Genomic DNA, 25,339 nt, shown 5'->3' with positions numbered 1-25,339 from the left:
TGAGAGGATGTGCATGTGAGGAATTATTGGATTTCTGTTTTCTACTTATATTTCTTAAACATCACCAAGTACAAGATTACTAGAGGCAGCTTCTACATATACATAACAGCTTGGATTTATGGTTTCAGGAAATAACGTAGCAGAAAACTTAGTGACATGCCTTTAAAAAACTTTTGTAGGTTGTCCATTTCAGTCTGAAAGAAGTAGGTCATGAGGGTGACCACAGATTTATCAAGAAACTTAAGATTTTTTTATTTGAGATGAAACTGTGCTTATCCCCAGATTCTGACAGTGATGGCATGAACTATAGCTAAGGAAAAGCTCCTGCTCCACCCGTGTCGATGTTCAGGACTTATTTTAAGACTAAAGCTCAAGTTTGCAAGGACACTGGGGTAGCTGTCCAACCTAATCACAAATGTTCTTATTCCCATGTATATCTTTCAGAAATAAAATAGTTTCCTCAAGTTCTGTTTGGATTCCATGAGCTCGTAAATAGACCCAGCCTCTGCAGGTGATACAGCACAATGGATGAGCTTGATGCCATTGAACGGTAAAGTACCATGAAGAGTGTCTGAAAGTTGAAATTAACTTTTTATTAGCATGACACAGCTGTGGGCTGTTTCATCTTGTCAGCAGCAAATTTCTGGTTCTCTCACTCGCCTTTTCATAGACCTCACATTGGTTCACCTCCAACTATTCCTGCTGTCCTAACAGGCACTGTCCTGCTCCTTGTCAGCTTTTTCTGGTCCTACTGCTTCTTTATGTGGCTTTTTGATGTTTCAAAAGAAGCGTGGAATGTGATAGACCTTTCATTTTCAAATGTGCTTTTACTGGCTTTGATGCCTTATAAGAGCAATAGCCTGGAAAGATTGGGTGAAGAAGAAATGGGGGAACAGCTCTTCCAAGGGCTGACTGCATAATCTTAGTGTTGCTACCTTTTCCTATCTATGTCAAGAATGTGGGTTCAACAGTAAGTCTTCACTTCCCCAGGACTTGCTTGCTAGCCACCTGCCAGGTTTGTTGTCAAGACACCTGACAACATATAGACCTCCAGTGGTCAGACTCAAACCAGATCTGAACTGTAATAATACTTGATTAAGCAGTGTAGCCGTGTGCATGTCCTTTTTTTTTTTCTTTGATTTTTCCCTTTTGAATCATTAGGGTTAGGTGGCCTGTTCATGCCTTGTTTTCTGTATACCTTGTCGGTCTCCATCTGGTCACCCCGAAATGCATCTTGCTTTTGCCTGTGAGTATTTAAAGCCATGACCTCTTGAAAAGAATAACCTGAAACAGCTGAGAATGTATGAATATTTGCTCCGGTATGCAATTTTCATTTCTGGAACATTATGTTTTGAATTGCAGTGGAAACAACAGGCCTCTTTATGGCATTCAGTAAAGTACATTTTGTTCTCAAACAGTTTGATGAGCTGAGATTGCTATACCAAGTCTCTTAAGGATTAAGATAGAACAACAAAAAAATAAAAGTTCAACCTAAACTGTAAATATTTCTGGTTTTAAAATATCTAGTTACTTAAATTTTCTGTGATTTTAGCAGCTAGGGAAAGGGAAGTATTGGAATCTGCCTCATGGAGCCACATCAAATTTAGTAACAGTGAAAACGTTCTTCCACAAATGACACAAAGATGTCTGCATTAACACCATTTGAATGCCTTCATTTGAATAACTGTAATCTCACACAGTAAATCTACCAAAACGTCAAATTCACAATTAAAAGTAGGGGCAAAATCAATGTGCCCAAATCATTGCAAGGATAACAGAGTTTTGATTGTCTCATATTTAGACTTGAACCATTGCTTCATTAGGTTTTTCCAAATTCATTGAATATTCTTGCCACCTTGGGAAGGATGGTTCATTCATCTTGTAGGAACCTGAGAAGAATATACAACGGACAAGTTAAATGAAAGCGCACTCTAATTACCTAAGGAAAATATACTCCATTTATTCAGATCACTGTTCTCTTCTGCAGGCACTGTGAGACAATATGATATGGAATTGAGAGGAGAGTCTTGCAGTTCTTGTACTCCTTGATGAATCTCTTCTAAAAGTGTTAATTTGATGAATATGTGATGTTAAAAATGACAGAGACTTAAACATAACTGGGAAATATGTTCCAGCATCTACTGTGAATTAGAACAGATTTGGTTGTGAAAACTATCACTCTTCAGAATAAAGCAGCACTGGAGACCCTGGTCATTCTGTGTGACCTCACAGGGCAAAGGTGATAAGGATTTGTAGTTCTAGGTCTCCCCGGGCAAGGACCCCTCCCTCACCGATGTGGCTTTTCCCTTACCAGTGAAGACTGCCTGATAAAAAATTCCTCTAGGTGGTTGTATTCTTGACTCCAAGGGATAGATCTGGTTGTATACAGGTTTTTGTTGGGTGTTTCTGAGTTATTTTAAAATTCTGTTTAATATTTTAAGAACCGAGTTTCATATTTATGGCACACTGCATAGTTGGTATAAGACTTTAAAGAGTTAGGCTTAGACATTTTATGACTGGAAGTCTGGCCATTCACCTTGTGGAGTTAGTAATACAGAATATGAAATAAAATACTATAATTATGGAGAAGAATATCAATTGCAAATGATGTTCTGGATTCTTAGAAGTGGAAATGCTGCATCAAAGGGCATGCACACTTTAAGGCTAGATCAGTTCTATTGGGGTTGCTATTCAGTTGCTAGGTATTGGGAAGACTGTACTGCCAGGATATTATCAACTGGTTATAGCTGGCTTGTGTTTTGATGAGTCAGGGCCTCTGTCAGTTTGGATATTAAATACCTTGAATTTCATCCCTGAAATTGCCTTCCTAAAAGATTTCATACATTTATAACTCTTCCCAGAAGTGTGTAAGAATGACTTATCTTTTGCCTTCCTCATCCTTACCTAGGATATCTTTTTAACTGTTGTCAATCTGAGAGATGAGAAATTAAAAATGAAGAGTTGCTTCTTAATGGGTATAATATTTAAGTTTCACAAGATGAGTAAGTTCTAGATCTGCCGTACAATATTATGCCTATAGTTAATATTATACTGTGCACTTAAAAATTTGTTAAGAGGGCAGATCTCATGTTAAGTGTTCTTACCACAATAAATAAATATTATATTTTAAAACTTTATAATTCCCTGATTACCACGGAGGTGGTATCTTTTCACAAGTTTATTGGTCATTTTTAGTTCTTCTGGGATTAGGTCTTTATTTGCTGTGGTTAATTTCTACTGAGTTGTTAGACTTTTCTTACTTGATGGACAAATAAATTTTATATATTGTAGACATTAAGCTTTTGTAAAATATGTTATAGATGCTTTCTCTCTGTCAGTGGCTTGTATCCACCTTTGCTTTTGGAGACTTTTGTTGTAAAGATGTTTAAAAAATTTTTTTTAAAAACCACTTTGTTGAGGCGGCACCTGTTGGTTAAGCATCCGACTCTTGATTTCAGCTCAGGTCATGATCTCAGGCTCTTGGGCTGGGCCCTGTGCTCAGCAGGGAGTCTGCTTGTTTCTCTCTCCCTCTGCCCTTCCCCCTGCTCATGTGCACCCACCCATGCACTTTCTCTCTCTCAAATAAATAACCTAAACCTTAAAAAAAACCCACTTTGTTGAGATATGATGATATACAAAAATCTATGACTTCTACCTGCCATTTGTCTTCTGACATTCCATTCTACCTTGTGTTCCAGGGTAATCAAGTTTATTTCCCCTGATCACACCATTTTGTTTCATGTCTTCATACGTGGGGTCCTGTCTTCCTTGCTTCAGGACTTCAGTGTCTAGCTCAGTTCCAGATACATGACACAGGGGTTCCTAACCCGGAGTAAATGAATCAGAATCTGTGAAGTCTCTGAAACTGATGTGTGATATTTTGTGCAAATGAGAATATGTGTATGTGTCATTTTTTTTCTAGGATGAGTGTCCATCAAATTTCATCAGATTCTGAAAGTGGACCATAAGACTTATAAGGAAGTTATGGGTTACTGATGGAAATATCAAGAATTTATTGAATTGAATTTGCAAAATTCTTTTGAGTGATTAATTTTTCCTCAGGTTGATACAGTTGATTGATACACCTGTGTTTATGTTTATGTATAATGGAAAGGGGATAAAACCTATATATTTCATTTAGATGAGAGTAAGATTTATTCACTTGTAGCTTTAATTACATCTTCTTCTAATTTAAATGAACTAATGAAATTTTAGAATAGATCATGACAAAAATACTTGCACATGTCAAATATTCAGGATAGAACAAAAGTTTGTATTTTAATACAGAGTCCTTGATAATTAACTCTGTTTTTTCTCCTCACTTAGTGCGTGGACTAACAGGATTGATTGTTTTGATTGACTTAACCCTGTTCCAGATCAATAAACAATAAATACAATTGGCTTTTTCCATCACTTCATTGACTGAATCAACTGGCTATTTTGGTTCCAAAAAGGAAGCCTCATGTCTTTAATCTGTATCTTCCCTGTTGTAGTCTAGTCTGTGTCAAAGGTTCAGTTCAGGAACCTTCAGTTTTGTGTCAGTGAATTTTCTCATTTTGTTGCCTTGGGACAATCTCCCTGTTTCTGCCCCAGTGACTTAAAATTATCTAGTCAATTTTAGCTTTTTGAAAATGTGCTGTGTTGGGTATCATTCAGACTTATCTATGTATTGCATTTAAAAACTTAGTGACTGGGGTAAGAAGTGATGATATGTGATGTTTTAATTAGGATGATAAATTAAGAGAATAGGGTTAGTAAGGCAGTCCCCTGCATGCCTTCTCATATTTAAATTTATCAGTCATTTCATTTAAAATTAAAAACTAATTAGTTTTATTTCTAAATATTTTGGTAATTATGAACACTTAATGTCTAATTTAAAAAGTTCAAAATTCATAGTGAATTTGTTAACCATACACCGCACTGAATAGACTGGTCACATTTATGTTCTTTTTTAATTAAATATGTCATTTAAAAATATTTTATTTATTTATTTGTCAGAGAGAGAGAGAGCACAAGCAAGGGGAGCAGCATGCAGAGGGAGAAGCAGGCTCCCGACTGAGCAAGGAGGCTAATGTGGGACTCAATCCCAGGACCCTGAGATTGTGACCTGAGCTGAAGGTAAACATTTAACTAACTGAGCCACCCAGGTGTCCCTAAATGCTTCATTTTTTAAAGCAGTTTTAGGTTACAGTAAAATTGAGAGGGTGGTACAAAGAGTTCCCATACACCCTTTTCTCCCCCACATGCATGGTGTCCAACCTTGTTGCCAACATTCACCAGAATGGTACATTTTTAACAAGAAAGAACCCACATTGACTCATAATCACCCAAAGTCCATAGTTTACTTACGGTTCATTCTTGGTGGTGTATATTTTATGGATTTGGACAAATGCATAGTGTATTTGTCATTATAATATCATACAGAGTATTTTCCAGTCCTAAAAACCTGTTTTTTACCTGATTATCTCCTCCTCCTGCCCTGTCTTTTTGTTGTCTCCACAGTTTTGTCTTTTCCAGAATGTCATATAGTTGGAATCATAAAAAGTATAGACTTTTCAGATTGGCTTCTCTCACTTAGTAGTATGCATTTAAGATTCCACCATGTCTTTTCATGGCTTGATAGCTTATTTCTTTTTAATGCTGAACAATATTCCATTGTCTAGATATACCACAATTTATCCATTCACCTACTGAAGAACATCTTGGTTGCTTCCTAGTTTGGGCAACTATGCATACAGCTGCTATAAACATCCATGTGCAGGTTTATGTATGAACATAAGTTTTCAACTCCTTTGGATAAATACCAAGGTTTGCAATTGCTGGATTGCATGGTAAGAGTATGTTTAGTTTTGTAGGAAACCACCAAAGTGTTTCCAACACGGCTTGCATTATCCCAAGCAACGTATGAGAGTTCCTGTTGCTCTATATCCTTGTCAGCATTTGGTATTGTCAGTGTTTTGGATTTTGGCCATTCAAATAGATAGATAGTGGAAATTCATTATTTTAATTTGCATTTTCTTGGGTGACAGATGATGTGGAACATTTTTCATATGTTTATTTGCCATCTGAATATCATCTTTGGTGAGGTATCTGTAAAGGTCTTTGGCCCATTTTTTTTTTTTTAAAGATTTTATTTATTTATTTGACAGACAGATCACAAGTAGGCAGAGAGGCAGGCAAAGAGAGAAGGGAGGAAGCAGGCTCCCTGCTGAGCAGAGAGCCCGATGCGGGGCTCGATCCCAGGACGCCGGGATCATGACCCGAGCCGAAGGCAGTGGCTTTAACCCACTGAGCCACCCAGGCGCCCCTCTTTGGCCCACTTTTAATTAGGTTGTTTGCTTTCTGATGGTGAGTTTTAAGAGCTCTTTGTATGTTTTAGGTAAGTCCTTTATCAGATATGCATTTTGTAAGTATTTTCTCTTAGTCCATGGCTTGTCTTCTAATTCTCTTGACATTGTCCTTTACAGAGTAGATTTTTTTTTTTTTTTTACTTTAATGAAGTCTATCTTATCAATCTTTTTTTTTTTTTTTTTAATGGATTATGTCTTTGGTGTTACATCTAAAGGGGTATCACCAAACCCAAGATCATCTAGATTTTCTCCTATGATATCTTCTAAGAGTTTTATAGTTTTGCATTTTACACTTAAATCTGTGATCCATTTTGGGATGTGTAGGGTCTATGTCTAGATTTTTTTTTTTTTTTTTTGCATGTAGATGTCCAGTTGTTCTGGCACCCTTTGTTGAAGAGACCATCTTTGCTTCATTTTATTGCATTTGCTTCTTTGTCAAAGATCAGTTGGCTATATTTATGGAGCTTTGTTTATGTTCTTTTCAGATACTTTGTCCTTATACTCATTGTTGAGCCAGACATGATGTCCTCCTGAAATCCAGGTATTTTGTAGGGGAAAAGCAGGAAATAAGTAGATAAGGAATAATTCTTTCTACTTGAACTCAGGCACCCAAAAGATATTAGAGGGACTGTCCAGTGTCATTTATCCTCTAATATCATAAACTAGTAAAATATTATGTTTGTCTCTTCCTTTTCTGTTTCTCTCTATTGGTATCCCCTTAGTGATGTTGACTTTGACATAGGGAAACTGGAAGGAATTCTATACCATCTTATGAAAGGACTGTGAAAAGTGAGATTCCTCTTTATTATATCTGCAGATTTAAAAAGTTAGTGTAAATACACATATTCTATTATTAGGTTTCAATATTAAATTACTTTGTGTTTCATTATATTGGTGGCTTTGGAGTAAAAACTAAGTTTTGGCTAGAGTAATTCTGAGAAAATGACTTTTGCCTTAAAATCTGTTCCTGTGATCCACAAGTCTCAACTATAAAGGTACAAATGAGATAGTGAATCTTAACAAATTGTGAAGACCTGTTGGGAGCCTTCTATTCAATTGATAGTTCCTTGAAGGTAGGGTCTGGTGTCACGTTGTACATTTCTAACACCTGGTTCAAATTCTGGTATATATTTAATGCTCAGCAAATACTTAAATGACTAGAAGAATAAAAGAAAGAATAAATGAAAAAATTTCCTCAAACAGAAACATAAAATATATCATGATCATCCTCAAGCACTGGTGAAGTATTTACTTTGTGTCAAGAGTGAGTGTTGCCACCTGAGTTACTTTATTGTATCATGATTTCATATTATAGATAAAGAAACTGAAGTTCAGTAGATTTAAATGACTTGATATTACAAGGTGGAATCAAAATTTAAGTGCAGTGCATTTTTCACACTTACTATAAATCTATTAATAGAGATTCATACTTTCAATTTCCCATCAGGATGGGGGAGAGGAAAATTACAACTGAGCCACCACTGAAGTAGAATAATCTTTATATCTTTGAAGTAGGAAGCTAACAGAAACATAAATGTTACCTTTAGCCCAGTAACCTAAGTGCCAATGAACCCCTTACAGTGGCGTTCTCTCACCTTCTCATTCCCCATCTTTCTTTCTCCATTTACCATTTATGACATATTTCTGTTAATATACTCACTGATATATTCACTAAATTTTCCACAGCACCTATTCCCTGTGTCTTAAATAACTTTATTGCTTGTGAGAAAGAGAGGACATAATTTCTTTTTTAATTAATTATTTTTATTAACATATAATGTGTTATTTGCCCCAGGGATACAGGTCTATGAATCCTCAGGCTTACACACTTCACAGCACTCACCATATCACATACCCTCCCCAATGTCCATAACTCAACCACCCTCTCCATACCTCCCCACCGCCCAGCAAGCCTCAGTTTATTTTGTGAGATTGAGTTTCTTATGGTTTGTCTCCCTCCTGGTCCCATGTTGTTTCATTTTTTACTTCACTACTCCCCAAACCCCCAACTCTGCTTCTCAAATTCTTCATACCAGGGAGATCATATGATAATTGTCTTTCCCAGGTTGACTTATTTCACTTAACATAATACCCTCTAGTTCCATCCACGTCATTGCAAATGGCAAGATTTCATTTCTTTTGATGGCTGCATAGTATTCCATTGTGTACATATGTACCACATCTTCTTTATCCATTCATCTGTTGATGGACATCTAGGTTCTTTCCACAGTTTGGCTATTGTGGACATTGCTGCTATAAACATTCGGGTGCATGTGCCCCTTTGGATCACTACATTTGTATCTTTAGGGTAAATACCCAGTAGTGCGATTGCTGGGTTGTAGGGTAGCTTTATTTTCAACTTTTTGAGGAATCTCGATGCTGTTTTCCAGAGTGGCTGCTCCAGCTTGCATTCCCACCAACTGTGTAGGAGGGTCCCCCTTTCTCCATTCTCTTCAACATCTGTCTTTTAATGACTTGTTAATTTTAGCCATTCTGACTCTTGTGAGGTGGTATCTCATTGTGGTTTTGATTTGTGTTTCCCTGAAGCTGAGTGATGTTGAGCACTTTCATGTATCTGTTGGCCATCTGGATGTCTTCCTTGCAGAAATGTCTGTTTGTGTCCTCTGCCCATTTCTTGATTGGATTATTTGTTCTTCAGGTGTTGAGTTTGATAAGTTCTTTATAGATTTGGGATACTAGCATTTTATCTGGTATGTCATTTACAAATATCTTCTCCCATGCTGTCAGTTGTCTTTTGGTTTTGTTGACTGTTTCCTTTGCTGTGTGAAAGCTTTCGATCTTGATGAAGTCCCAATAGTTCATTTTTGCACTTGCTTCCCTTTCCTTTGGCAATGTTTCTAGGAAGAAGTTGTTGTGGCTGAGGTCGAAGAGGTTGCTGCCTGTGTTCTCCTCAAAGATTTTGATGGATTCTTGTCTAACATTGAGGTCTTTCATCCATTTTGAGTCTATTTTTGTGTGTGGTGTAAGGAAATGGTCCAGTTTCATTTTTCTGCATGTGGCTGTCCAATTTTCCTAACACCATTTGTTGAAGAGACTGTCATTTTTCCATAGGACATTTTTTCTGCTTTGTTGAAAATTAGTTGACTACAGAGTTGAGGGTTTATTTCTGGGCTCCCTATTCTGTTCCATTGATCTATGTGCCTGTTTTTGTGCCAGTACTGTACTGTCTTGATGATTACAGCTTTGTAATACAGATTGTAGTCTGGAATTGTGATGCCACCAACTTTGGTTTTCTTTTTCAACATTCCCCTGGCTATTTGGGGTCTTTTCTAGTTCCACATAAATTTTAGGATTATTTGTTCCATTTCTTTGAAAAAAATCATGGTATTTTGATAAGGATTGCATTAAATGTGTAGATTGCCTTTGGTAGCACAGACATTTTCACAATATTTGTTCTTCTTGTCCATGAGCATGGAGCATTTTTCCATTTCTTTGTGTCTTCCTCAATTTCTTTCATGAATACTTTGTTGTTTTCTGAGTACAGATTCTTTGCCTCTTTGGTTAGGTTTATTCCTAGGTATCATGGTTTTGGGTGCAGTTGTAAATGGGATTGACTTCTTAACTTCTGTTTCTTCTGTCTTGCTGTTGGTGTATAGAAATGCAACTGATTTCTGTGCGTTGATTTTATATCCTGACACTTTACTGAATTCCTGTATGAGTTCTAGCAGTTTTGGAGTGGAGTCTTTGGGTTTTCCACATAAAGTATCATACCATCTGCAAAGAGTGAGAGTTTGACTTCTTCTTTGGTGATTCAGATGCCTTTTATTTCTTTTTGTTGTCTGATTGCTGAGGCTAGGACTTCTAGTACTATGTTGAATAGCAGTGGTGATAGTGGACATCTGTGCCGTGTTCCTGACCTTAAGGGAAAAGATATCAATTTTTCCCCATTGAGGATGATACTTGCTATGGGTTTTTCATAGATGACATTGATGATATTGAGGTATGTACCCTCTCTCCCTACATTTTGAAGAGATTTGATCAAGAAAGGATGCTGTACTTTGTCAAATGCTTTTTTAGCATCTATTGAGAGTATCATATGGTTCTTGTTCTTTTAATGTATTGTATCACATTATTGATTTGTGGATGTTGAACCAAACTTGCAGCCCAGGAATAAATCCCACTTGGTCATGGTGAATAATCCTTTTCATGTACTGTTGGATCATATTGGCTAATATTTTGGTGAGAATTTTTGCATCTGTGTTCATCAGGGATATTGATCTGTAATTCTCCTTTTTAATGGGGTCTTTGTCTGGTTTTGGGATCAAGATAATGCTGGCCTCATAAAATGAGTTTTGAAGTTTTCCTTCCATTTCTATTTTTTGGAACAGTTTCAGGAAAATAGGTATTAATTCTTCTTCAAATGTTTGGTAGAATTCCCCTGGGATGCCATCTGGGCTCTTGTTTGTTGGGAGATTTTTGATGACTGCTTCAATTTCCTTACTGATTGTCAGTCTGTTCAGGTTTTCCATTTCTTCCTGGTTCAGTTTTGGTAGTTTGTACGTCTTAGGAATGCATCTATCTCTTCCCGACTGTCAAATTTGCTGGCATATAGTTGCTCATAATATGTTCTTATAATTGTTTGTATTTCTTTGGTGTTGGTTGTGATCTCTTCACTTTTACTCATGATTTTATTAATTTGGGTCCTTTCTCTTTTCTTTTTGATAAGTATGAACAGGCGTTTATCAATCTTATTAATTCTTTCAAAGAACCAGGTCCTAGTTTTGTTGATCTGTTCTACTGTTCTTTTGGCTTCTATTTCATTGATTTCTGCTCTGATCTTTATTATTTTTCTTCTCCTGCTGGGTTTAGACTTTCTTTTCTGTTCTTTCTCCTGCTGCTTTAGGTGTAGGGTTACATTGTGTACTTGAGACCTTTCTTGTTTCTTGAGAAAGGCTTGTATCACTATATACTTTCTTCTCAGGACCCCCTTTGCTGTGTCCCAAAGATTTTGGACAGTTGTGTTTCCATATTCATTTGTTTCCATGAATTTTTTTAAATTACTCTATAATTTCCTGATTGACCCATTCATTCTTCAGTAGGATGCTCTTTAGCCTCCATGTATTTGAGTTCTTTCCAACTTTCCTCTTGTGATTGAGTTCTAGCTTCAGAACATTGTGGTCTGAAAATATACAGAGAATGATCACAATCTTTTGGTACTGGTTGAGACCTGATTTGTGACCCAGGATGTCATCTATTCTGAAAAATGTTCATGTGCACTGGAGAAGATTGTGTATTCTGTTGCTATGGGATGGAATGTTCTGAATATATCTGTGATGTCCATCTGGTCCAGTGTGTCATTTAAGGCCTTTATTTCCTTGTTGATCTTTTGCTTAGATGATCTGTCCATTTCAGTGAGGGGAGTGTTAAAGTCCCCTGCTATTATTGTATTACTGTCGATGTATTTCTTTGATTTTGTTATTAATTGGTTTATATAGTTGGCTGCTCCCGTGTTAGGGGCATAGATATTTAAGATTGTTAGGTCTTCTTGTTGGACAGACCCTTTGAGTATGATATAGTGTCCTTCGTCATCTCTTATTATAGTCTTTGGCTTAAAATCTAATTGATCTGATATAAGGATTGCCACCCCAGCTTTCTTCTGATGTCCATTAGCATGGTACATTGTTTTCCACCCCCTCACTTTAAATCTGGGGGTGACTTTGGGTGTAAAATGAGTTTCTTGTAGATAGCATATTGATGGGTTTTGTTTTTTTAATCCATTTTGATACCCTGTGTCTTTTGATTGGGGCATTTAGCCCATTTACATTCAGGGTAATTATTTAAAGAATGAATTTAGTGTCATTGTATTGCCTGTAAGGTGACTATTACTGTATATTGTCTCTGTTCCTTTCTGGTCTACTACTTTTAGGCTCTCTCTTTGCTTAGAGGATCCCTTTCAATATTCCCTGTAGGGCTGGTTTGGTGTTTCAAATTCTTTTAATTTTTGTTTGTCCCGGATGCTTTTTATCTATCCTTTTATTTTCAATGACAGCCTAGCTGGATATAGTATCCTTGGCTGCATATTTTTTCTCATTTAGTGCTCTGAATATATCATGTCAGTCCTTTCTGGCCTGCCAGGTCTCTGTGGATAGGTTTGCTGCCAATCTAATATTTCCACCATTGTATGTTACAGACTTCTTGTCCGGAGCTGCTTTCAGGATTTTCTCTTTATCACTAAGACTTGTAAGTTTTACTATTAGATGACAGGTTGTGGACCTATTTTTACTGATTTTGAGGGTGGTTCCCTTTGCCTCTTGGATTTTGATGCTTGTTCCCTTCACCAAATTAAGGAAATTCTCTAGTATAATTTTCTCCAATATACCTTATGCTCTCATCTCTCTTTTTTCTTTCTCTGGGATCCCAATTATTCTAATATTGTTTCATCTTATGGTATCATTTATCTCTTGAATTCTCCCCTCATGGTCCAGTAGTTGTTTGTCTCTCTTTTGCTCAGCTTCTTTATTGTCCATCATTGCATCTTCTATATCACTAAATCTCTCTTTTCCCTCATTTATCCTAGCAGTAAGAGCTTCCATTTTTAATTTCACCTCATTAATAACTTTTTTAAATTTCAACTTGGGTAGATTTTTGTTCTTTTATTTCTCTAGAAAGTGTTTCTTTAATATCTTCCATGCCTTTTTTGAGCCCAGCTAGCACCTTGAGAATTGTAATTCTGAACTCTAGTTCTGACGTATTACCAGTGTCCATATTGATTAGGTCCTTAGCTGTCAGTACTGCCTCTTCTTCTTTTTTTGTGGTGAGTTTTTCCACCTTGTCATTTTATCATGATAAGAATATATGAATGAGAGAATAAAATACTAAAAGCATGGCAAAGACTTGAGAAAAATGTATGCTAACCAAATCAGAGGAGATCTAAGACTGGGGGGAGAAGAAATGGGGAAAAAAGAAATAACAATAAAAAAATAAAAAATAATATTAGACTGATGAATAAAACAGAGCCACCCACTTGATTTTGGATGTATTTTTGTTCCTTAGAAGAAGCTACTTCCCAATATTTTAAAGAAAGAAAAACATACACACACAAACACACACACACACACACAAATAAGGATAAACACAATGAAGGGATAGAATATGACTATATTCTATACTACTATAAAGATGAAAATTAAACAAAAATTATAAAAAAGGAATTGATAAGATAAGTTGGTTGAAAAAAGGAAAAAAAAAATGATGGAATCTGCTCAGGCTGGAGACTAGAACAAAGCCGTGTGCTAGATTAGGGTATATTTTGATCTATTAGAAGAAATTGTATCCCAAAATTTTTTAGGAAAAAAAAAAACAACCTATATGTATATAAAAAATAAGGTTAAATACAATGAAGGGATAAAGTATGACTATAACAATGAAGGTTTAAAAAGATTTTTGTTTTTTAGAAAGGTATTGTTAAAATAAACTAGTTAAAAAATATTAAAAGTAGAAAGAGGAAAAGTTAAAAAAAATAGAATAAGAAAAAAAGAGTAGAAAAAATTTAACTTTGCAAGATCAAAGGATCATGGGGGAAAGCCACGAATTCTATGCATTGCTTTCCCTAGCTCTGGAGTTCTGCTCTTCTCCTTGATTGGTGAGCTTGGTCTTGGCAGGATGTTCTTGTTGATCTTCTGGGGGAGGGGCCTGTTGCAGTGATTCTCAAATGTCTTTGCCTGAGGCAGAATTGCACCACCCTTGCCAGGGACCAGGCTAGGTAATATGCTTGGTTCATTCTCGGAGCTTTGGTTCCCTGAATGCTTTCTGTACTTCTTTGGAGGATGGGAATGAAAATGGCGGCCTCCCAATCTCTGGCCTGGAGGAGCTGAGAGCTTGGAGCCCCACTCTTCAGTGTGCCCTCAGAGACAAGCGGTCAATCACTCCTCTCTGCCTGGTCTCCAGCCACATGCTGAGCTCACCCAGCCTGTGACTGAGCATTTCTATCTCTGGTGCACAGCCCTGTTTGGAATCTCCAAACCTAGCAAATTCCTGTCCCACTGCTCCTCCAGAGGAGGAAGGGAGTCTCTTCGGATCTGCCACTTGTGGGGTCCCTGCTTGAAGAGCAGTGGTCTGACTGTGCCTTGGATCATGGTTTAAGGTAACCCCAATCTGAGAGCTCACTCTTCAGCTCTGTCTCTGTAGTTAGCCTCCCCACTCTGACACCTGGCAGCTCTGCCACACTCAGACATCCCCGATCTTTCTGTGACCCTGCAGGACCTGAGACCACAGATCCCCCACTTAGCCTCTGGAGCGATGTCCCTCAGTGGAGCAGACTTCTAAAAGTTCTGATTTTATGTTCTGTTGCTCCACTGCTTGCTGGAAGCCAGCCCCTCCCACTGTGGTCTATCTTCCTGTTGCTTTGGATTCACTTCTCTGCATGTCCTACCTTTCAGAAAGTGGTCAATTTTCTGTTCCTATAATTGTTGCCCTTCTTCTCTCTTCTATCTCCTGTTGAGTTTGTAGGTGTTTGGAATGGTTTGATACCTATCTAGGTGAACTCATGGGATCTGATGTCATTTTAATCTGCTACTCCTCCGCCATCTTTCCTCTCCTGAGGGCATAATTTCTAGTAAACTAATGGCTATCTAAATAAATCCAAGCAGCAGCAAAAGGATAAAAAGATAATAGATAAAAGTGGGAGGGAGATATAAATGATCTTTGAAAACAAAAGTGAATTATAGTATTCATTAACTGCTGATTACCAGAGCATTCCATTTCTAACTCTGTACGTCCTACACAGAATTAATTTGAAATCCATTAATGTTCTTTAATTTTACAAAATCATTTTTCTTCTATCATCTATATTCCCAGAAATGATTTACTTTGTTATTTCCCCTCATAGTTAAAAGATTTTTACATTCAACCTCAAAGGTTTTTGATTTGTGAATTGTCTCACAAAGTTGAGCAGAAAGGATACCCCTAAGTTAGTCTCTAAAGGCAAAACAGAGGTGAGAGCTGTTTCATGAAAGAAAAAAAAAAAAGATTATGGAAATTATGGTGATACAAACCTTCTTCTTCTTTTTCTTTTTTTCTTTCTTTCTTTTTAAAATACAGGTAACCTTTCCTGTGGCTAGAGTTTCATGGTTCAGCATTTTTAGATGTAAATATTTTTTCCTGACCATGGCATAAATAAGTTTCAAATAGCACAGAGGTATACTTGGTTTAAAATAAGTGACCTCTCATTTAAAAAGCTGCCTGAAAGATGCAGTGAAAGAGAGAGTCAGAGTGTGAGAAGTGGCAGTGTTTATTATTTATCAGGCTTCTCCCAGGTCCCCATTGGTGTTCATGAGCTTGGCTGTCTCTGCACTTGCCACATTAATCATTTTCTCTTTTAAATTCAGGAGCATCATGCGAGGTGTACGGGGTCAAAGACAAGGTAAAACAACGAGAAAGTCAATTATGGTAAATAACTCTCTGGTAGTAAGTTAGAGGTAGTTCTGTGATGATTTTTGCATCAGGCATTAAAAACGGTCTGTTTTCAATTTACATTACAGATAACTGTATTTATAATCTCTATTGGTAAAAAACCTATGCCTGCTAAGGTATACCGTAATATAGTATACACTTTTTGTTCCATTTAGAATAATTTTAAATGTAAATATGTAGAATCTCTGGAGACAGCAAATACTGTGCTTATATGGGAGGGATTTTGTAACAAGAATGCAGAAATACTTGCCTGAAGGTGATAGTTGGCTTCTCTGCTTGTACCATCAACTATCCCCAGTTCTGTCTATTGTATTCAGATTTTGGTCATTTAAAGGAAGGATAAAGGTTGAATCTGAATATTTCCCTCTTTTCAAAGAATTGTTTCTCCCCAGAATCAAAGGAAGAATGGAAACTTAGTTTTGTACAAATAAGTCTTATATTAGGAAGTCAGAGGAGGTAGTTTCTACTACTTTTGGAGAAAATGACTCTTAACATCAACAAATTTCACGATCTCTCTACTCATAATAGAAACCTACTAGGCATTTAGTAACACATTCAATACATGTCTGTGTCATTTTCAAGATTTGTGTGCATTTGGACAATGGCAGCACACGTATTTGTGAAAGATTTTATCAATAAACAGTGTGACATAAAATAGTATTCTCTGCACCATTATCACATCCAGCTCTGTGGCTACATTCTCTCTGGAACATGCTCAGCTCATTCTTGCTCAGGGGCCTTGTACTTCCTCTCCTTGGAATTCTTCTCCCCCAAGTCTTCACAAAACTAGCTCTTTCTTAAGCTATTTTGGATTCTGCTTAAATGTTTCCTATACAAAGAACCCTTTCTGTGGCCACTTGGTCCAGAACAATACTCCTCACTCCTCCCTTCCAACCATTCCCTGTTACATTACCTGCTTTATTTTTTTCCCATAGCACTTATTACAGTTGGCGGGTATGCCATTATTCACTACCTATGTTCCTTTGCTAGACTATTCTCCACAAGAGCAGAGACCTTGCCTGACTTGTTTCTGCAACAGCTATCAGTCTTCCTGACAAATACCCAGCAGTGTTTGTTGAGTTAATGAAAGGAAATATGAATCAATTGGTAGAACTCTTAAAAATCACCATTTTTTTCAGCCTACAAAATGGGAAATATTGGCTTAGATTCTTCTTTTTACATAAAGTCCCAATTGACTAATAAATTATATAACTAGATATTTAATGAATATTATCTTGTTGTCTCAGACTGTTTAATGATGTCCCAAAGTTGAGGACAAAATATCCTTCAGAGAAATTTTATATAGATCTCTAAAGCATTTATTAAAATGCAGCCAAACTATCAACCCTGCTTCCCCATTTCCAGCCCATGTTCTCTATCACTAGAATCCAGAGAATAGGGGATAAGGGAGAGGGGAGGAAGTCTTCCCTCAAAACGCAATTGACGGGTGCTCTAAGACCCTTAGTAGGGGAGACCTATGTCTGACTTCTGGCCTAAAGGCTTATGAAACTATAAGTTGTATTTTTTGAGGATTCCCCATGTACTGCTACTAGAACAAAAAGCTGAAGAGCTCTTTGTAGACATGATAAAAGTTTCCTGAAGTCTGTTGGGCACAGTGACTTTGGGTGGGAGAAGTGTGAAGGCTGGAGATGGCTAGAATTGCTTCCATTTCTGGGCAGGGTGAGCCTCAGTGAATTCCTCTGGGTTAATGAAATCAATGCAGGTAGCCAAAATAAAGCCATCTTTAATAATCTCACCCAAGAGAATGACCCAACACTAGAGGCTCCCAATAGAGAGATTCTGTGTGGTTAACTGCTTGAGGGCAGCTAGAGGGTGTATTATCCACATCAGAGAGTGGTACAGAGTGGGGACTAGGATGTTAAAAACCACCTGGAACCACACTTCAAGGAGATGTGCCTTTGGATGCTTGCCATGGCAGAGGGAATTCAATAGTCAAAGGAAAATTACATAACACAGCTAAGTAAAAAGATTGGCTCTTTAGCTCTTACCCTTCCCCCTCAGCACCTCACAACTTACTGTTGATCTACAGAGTGTTTCTCACTTTTTAAAAAATAAATGATGGAGACCTTTTTTAGTATTTCCTCCTGTCTTTCTCCCTACCCCACAAGTTGTTAATACCATAGATATGCTGTTTGCCTATGTACTATGGCTCCTTAGAGGGCCATGAAATATTGGACCACCTAACATTTTTTTCAGCCCTTAAGAACTAACTTTCATCTTTTGGGTGTAACATCACTTCCATTAAGAATGTATGGTCTAGAGCAGTGATTCTTTTTTTCTTTTTAGTTAACATATAATATATTATTTGCCCCAGAGATACAGGTCTGTGAATCGTCAGGCTTACACATTTCATAGCACTCACCATAGCATATACCCTTCCTAGTGTCCATAACCCAGCCAGCCTATACCTACCTCCCCACCCCCCAGAAACCCTCAGTTTGTTTCATGAAATTAAGAGTCTCTTATGGTTTGACTCCCCACTGATCCCATCTTGTTTCATTTTTTTCCCTCCTTACCCCCCCAAAGACTCCCCACCCTGCCTCTCAAATTCCTCATATCAGAGAGATCATATGATAATTGTCTTTCTCTGATGGACTTATTTCACTTAGCATGATACCCTCTAGTTCCACCCACATTGCTGCAAATGGGAAGATTTAATTTCTTTTGGTGGCTAGACACTAGAACAAAGCTATTCCCTAGATTTAGGTTATATTTTGATCTGTTAGAAGAAATTGTATCCCAAAATTTAAAAAAAAAAAAGAAACTCTATATGTAATCAAGAAATAAGGTTAAGTACAATGAAGGGATAAAATATGACTATAAGAATGAAAATTAAAAAAAGATTTTATTTTATTTTATTTTATTTTTTTTTTTAAAGATTTTATTTATTTATTTGACAGAGCGAGATCACAAGTAGGCAGAGAGGCAGGCAGAGAGAGAGGAGGAAGCAGGCTCCCTGCCGAGCAGAGAGCCCGATGCGGGGCTCGATCCCAGGACCCTGGGATCATGACCTGAGCCGAAAGCAGAGGCTTTAACCCACTGAGCCACCCAGGCGCCCAAAAAAAGATTTTAAAAAGACATTGATGAGATAAAGTAGTTACAAAATGTTAAAATAGGAAAGAGGAAAAATTAAAAACATAGAATAAGAAAAAGATAAAATTAAAAAATTTAACTTTGGAAGACTAAAGGATCATGGGAAAGAAGCCGTAAATTCTATGTGTTGCTTTCCCTTAGCTCTGGAGCTCCACTGTTCTCATTAATCCTTGAACTTGGTCTTTGCTGGATTTTCTTGCTGATCTTCTAGGGGAGGGGCCTGTTGCAGTAATTCTCAAATGTCTTTGCCTGAGGCAGAATTGCACCGCCCTTGCCAGGGGCCAGGCTAAGTAATCTGCTCAGGTTCGCCTTCGGGAGCTTTTGTTTCTGATTGCTTTCCATACAACTTTGGAGGATGGGAATGAAAATGGTGACCTCCCAATAGACCACCTCATAGGAGGCGAGAACTCAGGGCCCCACTCCTCAATGCACCCGCAGAGAAAAGCAATCAATCCCCCCCATCTTCCTAGTCTCCAGCTGCACTCTGAGCTCACCCAGCCTGTGACTGATTGTTTCTATCTCTGGTGCACAGTCCTGTCTGGAGTCTCCAAACCCAGCAGATTCCCGCAGTGCACCCCTGCGCCACTTCTCCTGGAGGAGGAAGGAGGAGGTCTCCCTGGATATGCTGCTTGTGGGGTCCCTGCTTGCTGAGCAGTGACCTGACTGTGCCTTGGATCATGGTTTAAGGTAATCCTAAACTGAAAGCCCCCTTCTTGGCTTGGTCTCTGCAGCCAGCTTCCCCACTCAAATACCTGGGAGCTCTGCCACACTCATACACCCCTGGACTTTTTGTGTCCCCACAGGTCATGAGACCACACTGTCCCCGTGAATGCTCTGCCCCCACCCCCAACCTCTGGAGCCATGTCCCTCAGTGGAGTAGATCTCTAAAAGTTCCAATTTTGTGCTCTGCTGCTCTACTGCTTGCCGAGAGCCTCCCCTCCCACTGCGGTCTCTTCCTGAATATCGCCTTGGATTCACTTCGCACATCCTACCTTCCAGAAAGTGGTCACTTTTCTGTTCCTAGAATTGCTGCTCTTCCTCTCTTTGATCTCCTGTTGAGTTTTTAGGTTTTCAGAATGGTTTAATAATTAGCTGAACTCCCAGGACCTGATGATATCTCGGTCTTGTACTCCTCTGCCATCTTGCTCCTTTCCCTAGAGCAGTGATTCTTACCCAGGGTGATTTTGCCCCAAGGGCACATTTGGCACATTTGGTTGTATCTGGAGACATTTTTTAATAATTCAACTGATATCAATTGTGTAGAGGTCAGAGATACTGTTAAACATCCTACAATGCACAGGGCAGTCTCCTACAACAAAGAATTACCTAATCCAAAATGTCATTGGTGTTGGAGTTGAGAAATCCTAGCATAGAGTCTGGAACTTCTAGACTGCACATCCAGAGTAAGGTTATGCTAAAAGGAGGGTAAAAGGTTTGAATTAGCTCAGAGATGATGATTATGATGATTATTATTATTGTTATTATTTTTAGAATTGATTGGAGTTTTGAAAAAAAAAACATGAAAATGATTCAGAAGCTATGGAGTCTGAGTTCAGTGGTATCCCAAGGCAGAAGAGGAAGATTGGGTGGAATGAACCAGAAGCAGTATGGGAGAATAAGACTGTCCCATGATTATATTCCCTGAGTTCACTTTTAAATCAGTTGATTACAACTGTAACAAAATGGGTCTATAAGTTAGTGTTTCAGAATTCATAACTAATTCTGCAAATGGATGTCAGGTCCTTAGAGCAGCTCATCAAAGCCCACCATGTAATGCACCTAAATGTACTGATAGAATGTGGCACATGGCTACCCTAGATGCCTGTGTCTCATGTAATGGGACTGTGTCTTTTACCATTCTAGCTCTAATCAGGACTGTATTTAATGTGACCTATGATGGGCAGGTGGGACAGTAGGGGTGAGGGCTAGGGAAAGTATCATCGGTATAGGATAGAGGGAACTGGACCTTCTGCTGAGGAGGTTTTTTTCCTTTCAGAATGACTCCTTCCTAAAAGACACCTCTCAGCCTTTCTAAGACATTTATTTGTAACATAACATGTTGCATATCTAAGTAGAAAAAGAAAGCTTCCTTAAGATTGCACCAGAGTCCTGACTTCCGTAGACAGGGAGGATATATCGGTTTCAACACCCAAACCTTAAACATCAATAATTGAGTTGCTCACAATTCTAAAATATGAGCTGGGTTCAGCTGAGTGGTACTTCTGCAGGCCTCACCAGATGACTGTCATCAGTGTAGGTTGTGGTCAGGGCAAGAGAGGAAGCAACAACGATTCTTGAAGTTAAGGCTCTGAAGTCCTACAACATCACTTCTATTGCATTCCATTGACTGTAACATGTCATAAGACAACATCAGGGGAAGGGAAAACAGCTCCACTCTGAGAAAAGCAGCAAAATCACTTTATAAAAATGGGAAAAATTGATGAAACTATTTTTGCAAACAATCTACTAGAGAGAGAATTTGCTTTACTCTACCAATATGTCCATACATAGGAATACTTGGAATTTATCTGTGGGTTTAAGAATAGGATCTACTGAGAATGACTGAACAGTCTATAAGAAAAACAATATAATTACCACACGTAAATGCTTTTTTATAGTATAATAGAACATACAAGATATACAGTAGTATATTATCTGTCTCCCATTCCTCTTCACAGAACCAGAATAATCCCATCTGGAGTCTCTCTATGCCCTACATTGTACTTGTCCTATTCAGTTAAGCTGTATGTAGGACTTCTGTTTCAGAACCCTATTGCTATAATACAATCTTTACTTAAGCACTTGTTTAAAATCCCATCCTTGGGGACTCAGAGTACACCCATAGTACAGCGCGTCTGTCGTGTTAAAATCTAGTCTGAAAGTTCCGTGTGGGTGTTCTTTGCCAGCATCGACTTCTGTGTTCTGGCACGGCTTTCTTTCTTCATGTCATAAAAACAAGAGTGGTTTAAAAAGATTCTAACGGAATCTGATGGAATTCCTGCTTGGAATCTGAACTGCAAATAAATCCTGTATTTGCTCAGAGCTGTGACAATTCTAGTGTGCACCTGATATGATGCTTTGGGCTGCAAGTAAAGTACCTACTCAGATTGGCTTAGACAATAAAAAAATTGATCATCTCCTATAGCCTCAAGTTTGATTCATTTAAGAGCTCAATGGTGGGCTCAGGCTCTGTCTCTCATGGAGTTAACTCTAATCTTTTACTTTTATCTAGCAGGATAGAGAAAGGGAAAGAGAGAGAGAGGGAGGGAGAGAGAGAGGAAAGAAATTTCTCTCCCAACCATGGATGTTTTCCATTCAGTTTGATTAAACCAATTTAGGTCACATGTCCATTCTTAAAGCATTGCCAATTCCCTGGAATGCTCTGCCCTGATTGGCTGAGGCAACCTTTAGTTATCTCTGGAGTCAGGGATGTCACCTTCCCTGGGATCACAAATAAGAAGAGATCACTGAATAAAATTTGGGTTTGGATAGGAAGGTAGAATGGGCAAAAGATACTGAGAAGGCAACCAATGTATAAATATGTATATAAATATAAGCAATATATAAATATATACAATATATAAACATAAATGTAAAAATTCTTTTATAGTCTTACGTAGTAAACATCTGAAAAACAGTACCTTTGGATAATGCTTTCACTATAGAAACTAAAACAAAAATAAATAGAACTAATAGTTAAAGGGAAAATTACAAAGTTTCAAAAGTCTTATTCAAAAAAACAAAGAGCTAATATTACTATTTTAGTTACTTGCTTTGAACAAATTTCCAATCCATGTCCCCATCCCTTCCTTTCTACTCAGTATTATATATACAGACAAAAATGCACATACATGGTGTGGTGTGTGCTTAGATCCCCTAAAAGCAAAAGATAATTCATCAACATTTTAGTATCTGTGCTGCTGAAGTGAGCACTCATCAACATTTTAGAGGAAAGCCCTGACTTGTTCTCAAGTGCTTTCTTTTCAAACAAGGCTATTATTGGCATCTACCAAAGGCTGCCAGATGAAAAGTGTTTGGAGACGGAGAGATGCAGTGAAAGGGAGGATCTGGGTGTGTGTTAGTCTTTCTTAGCCTCATCCCCTGTTCTTTAATTTCCAGTTGGTCCTTGAAGACAAACTTATTGAGAACAAGGTTGTGTTTGGTTCACCTTTGTGTCGTTAGCACCTAGAACAGCACCTGATACAAAATAGATACTCAGTAAACTAATGTTGAATTAATTGCTACAAACTCTCTCAGGAGAAGCACTGAAGTGAGGACAGTTATAGGAAAAAGAAGTCTTTTTTTTTTTTTTTTTTTTTTTTTTTTTTTTTTTAATTTTTTATTTATTTTCAGCGTAACAGTATTCATTGTTTTTTCACCACACCCAGTGCTCCATGCAATCTGTGCCCTCCCTAATACCCACCACCTGGTTCCCCCACCCTCCCACCCCGCCCCTTCAAAACCCTCAGGTTGTTTTTCAGAGTCCATAGTCTCTCATGGTTCACCTCCCCTTCCAATTTCCCTCAACTCCCTTCTCCTCTCCATCTACCCTTGTCCTCTATATTATTTGATATGCTCCACCAATAAGTGAAACCATATGATACTTGACTTTCTCTGTTTGACTTATTTCACTCAGCATAATCTCTTCCAGTCCTGTCCATGTTGCTACAAAAGTTGGGTATTCGTCCTTTCTGATGGAGGCATAATACTCCATAGTGTATATGGACCACATCTTCCTTATCCATTCATCCGTTGAAGGGCATCTTGGTTCTTTCCACAGTTTGGCGACCGTGGCCATTGCTGCTATAAACATTGGGGTACAGATGGCCCTTCTTTTCACTACATCTGTATCTTTGGGGTAAATACCCAGCAGTGCAATTGCAGGGTCATAGGGAAGCTCTATTTTTAATTTCCTGAGGAATCTCCACACTGTTCTCCAAAGTGGCTGCACCAGTTTGCATTCCCACCAACAGTGTAAGAGGGTTCCCCTTTCTCCACATCCTCTCCAACACACGTTGTTTCCTGTCTTGCTAATTTTGGCCATTCTAACTGGTGTAAGGTGGTATCTCAATGTGGTTTTGATTTGAATCTCCCTGATGGCTAGTGATGATGAACATTTTTTCATGTGTCTGGTAGCCATTTGTATGTCTTCATTGGAGAAGTGTCTGTTCATATCTTCTGCCCATTTTTTAATATGATTATCTGTTTTGTGTGTGTTGAGTTTGAGGAGTTCTTTATAGATCCTGGATATCAACCTTTTATCTGTACTTTCATTTGCAAATATCTTCTCCCATTCCGTGGGTTGCCTCTTTGTTTTGATGACTGTTTCTTTTGCTGTGCAGAAGCTTTTTATCTTGATGAAGTCCCAGAAGTTCATCTTTGCCTTTATTTCCTTCACCTTTGGAGACATATCTTGAAAGAAGTTGCTATGGCTGATATCAAAGAGGTTACTCCCTATGTTCTCCTCGAGGATTCTGATGGATTCCTGTCTCACGTTGAGGTCTTTTATCCATTTCGAGTTTATCTTTGTGTACGGTGTAAGAGAATGGTCAAGTTTCATTCTTCTACATATAGCTGTCCAGTTTTCCCAGCACCATTTATTGAAGAGACTGTCTTTTTTCCACTGGATATTTTTTCCTGTTTTGTCAAAGATTATTTGACCATAGAGTTGAGGGTCCATATCTGGGCTCTCTACTCTGTTCCACTGGTCCATGTGTCTGTTTTTATGCCAGTACCATGCTGTCTTGGTGATCACAGCTTTGTAGTAAAGCTTGAAATCAGGTAACGTGATGCCACCAGTTTTATTTTTGTTTTTCAACATTTCCTTAGCAATTCGGGGTCTCTTCTGATTCCATACAAATTTTAGTATTATTTGCTCCAGCTCTTTGAAAAATACTGGTGGAATTTTGATTGGAATGGCATTAAAAGTATAGATTGCTCTGGGCAGTATAGACATTTTAACGATGTTTATTCTTCCCATCCAAGAGCATGGAATGGTCTTCCATCTTTTTGTGTCTTCTTCAATTTCTTTTAGGAGTGTTCTGTAGTTCCTCGAGTACAGATCTTTAACCTCTTTGGTTAGGTTTATTCCGAGGTATCTTATGGTTTTTGGTGCTATAGTAAATGGAATCGATTCTCTAATTTGCCTTTCTGAATTTTCATTGTTAGTGTATAAGAAAGCCACTGATTTCTGGACATTGACTTTGTATCCTGCTACATTACTGAATTGCTGTATGAGTTCTAGTAGTTTGGAGGTGGAGTCTTTTGGGTTTTCCATATAAAGAATCATGTCATCTGCGAAGAGAGAGAGTTTGACTTCTTCCTTGCCAATTTGGATACCTTTTATTTCTCTTTGTTGTCTGATTGCTGTTGCTAGGACTTCTAATACTATGTTGAACAAGAGTGGTGAGAGTGGGCATCCTTGTCGTGTTCCTGATCTCAAT

This window comes from Martes martes, assembly GCF_963455335.1.
Source record: "Martes martes genome assembly, chromosome: 2".
NCBI lineage: Eukaryota > Metazoa > Chordata > Mammalia > Carnivora > Mustelidae > Martes > Martes martes.
This window is presented reverse-complemented; position numbering follows the sequence as displayed.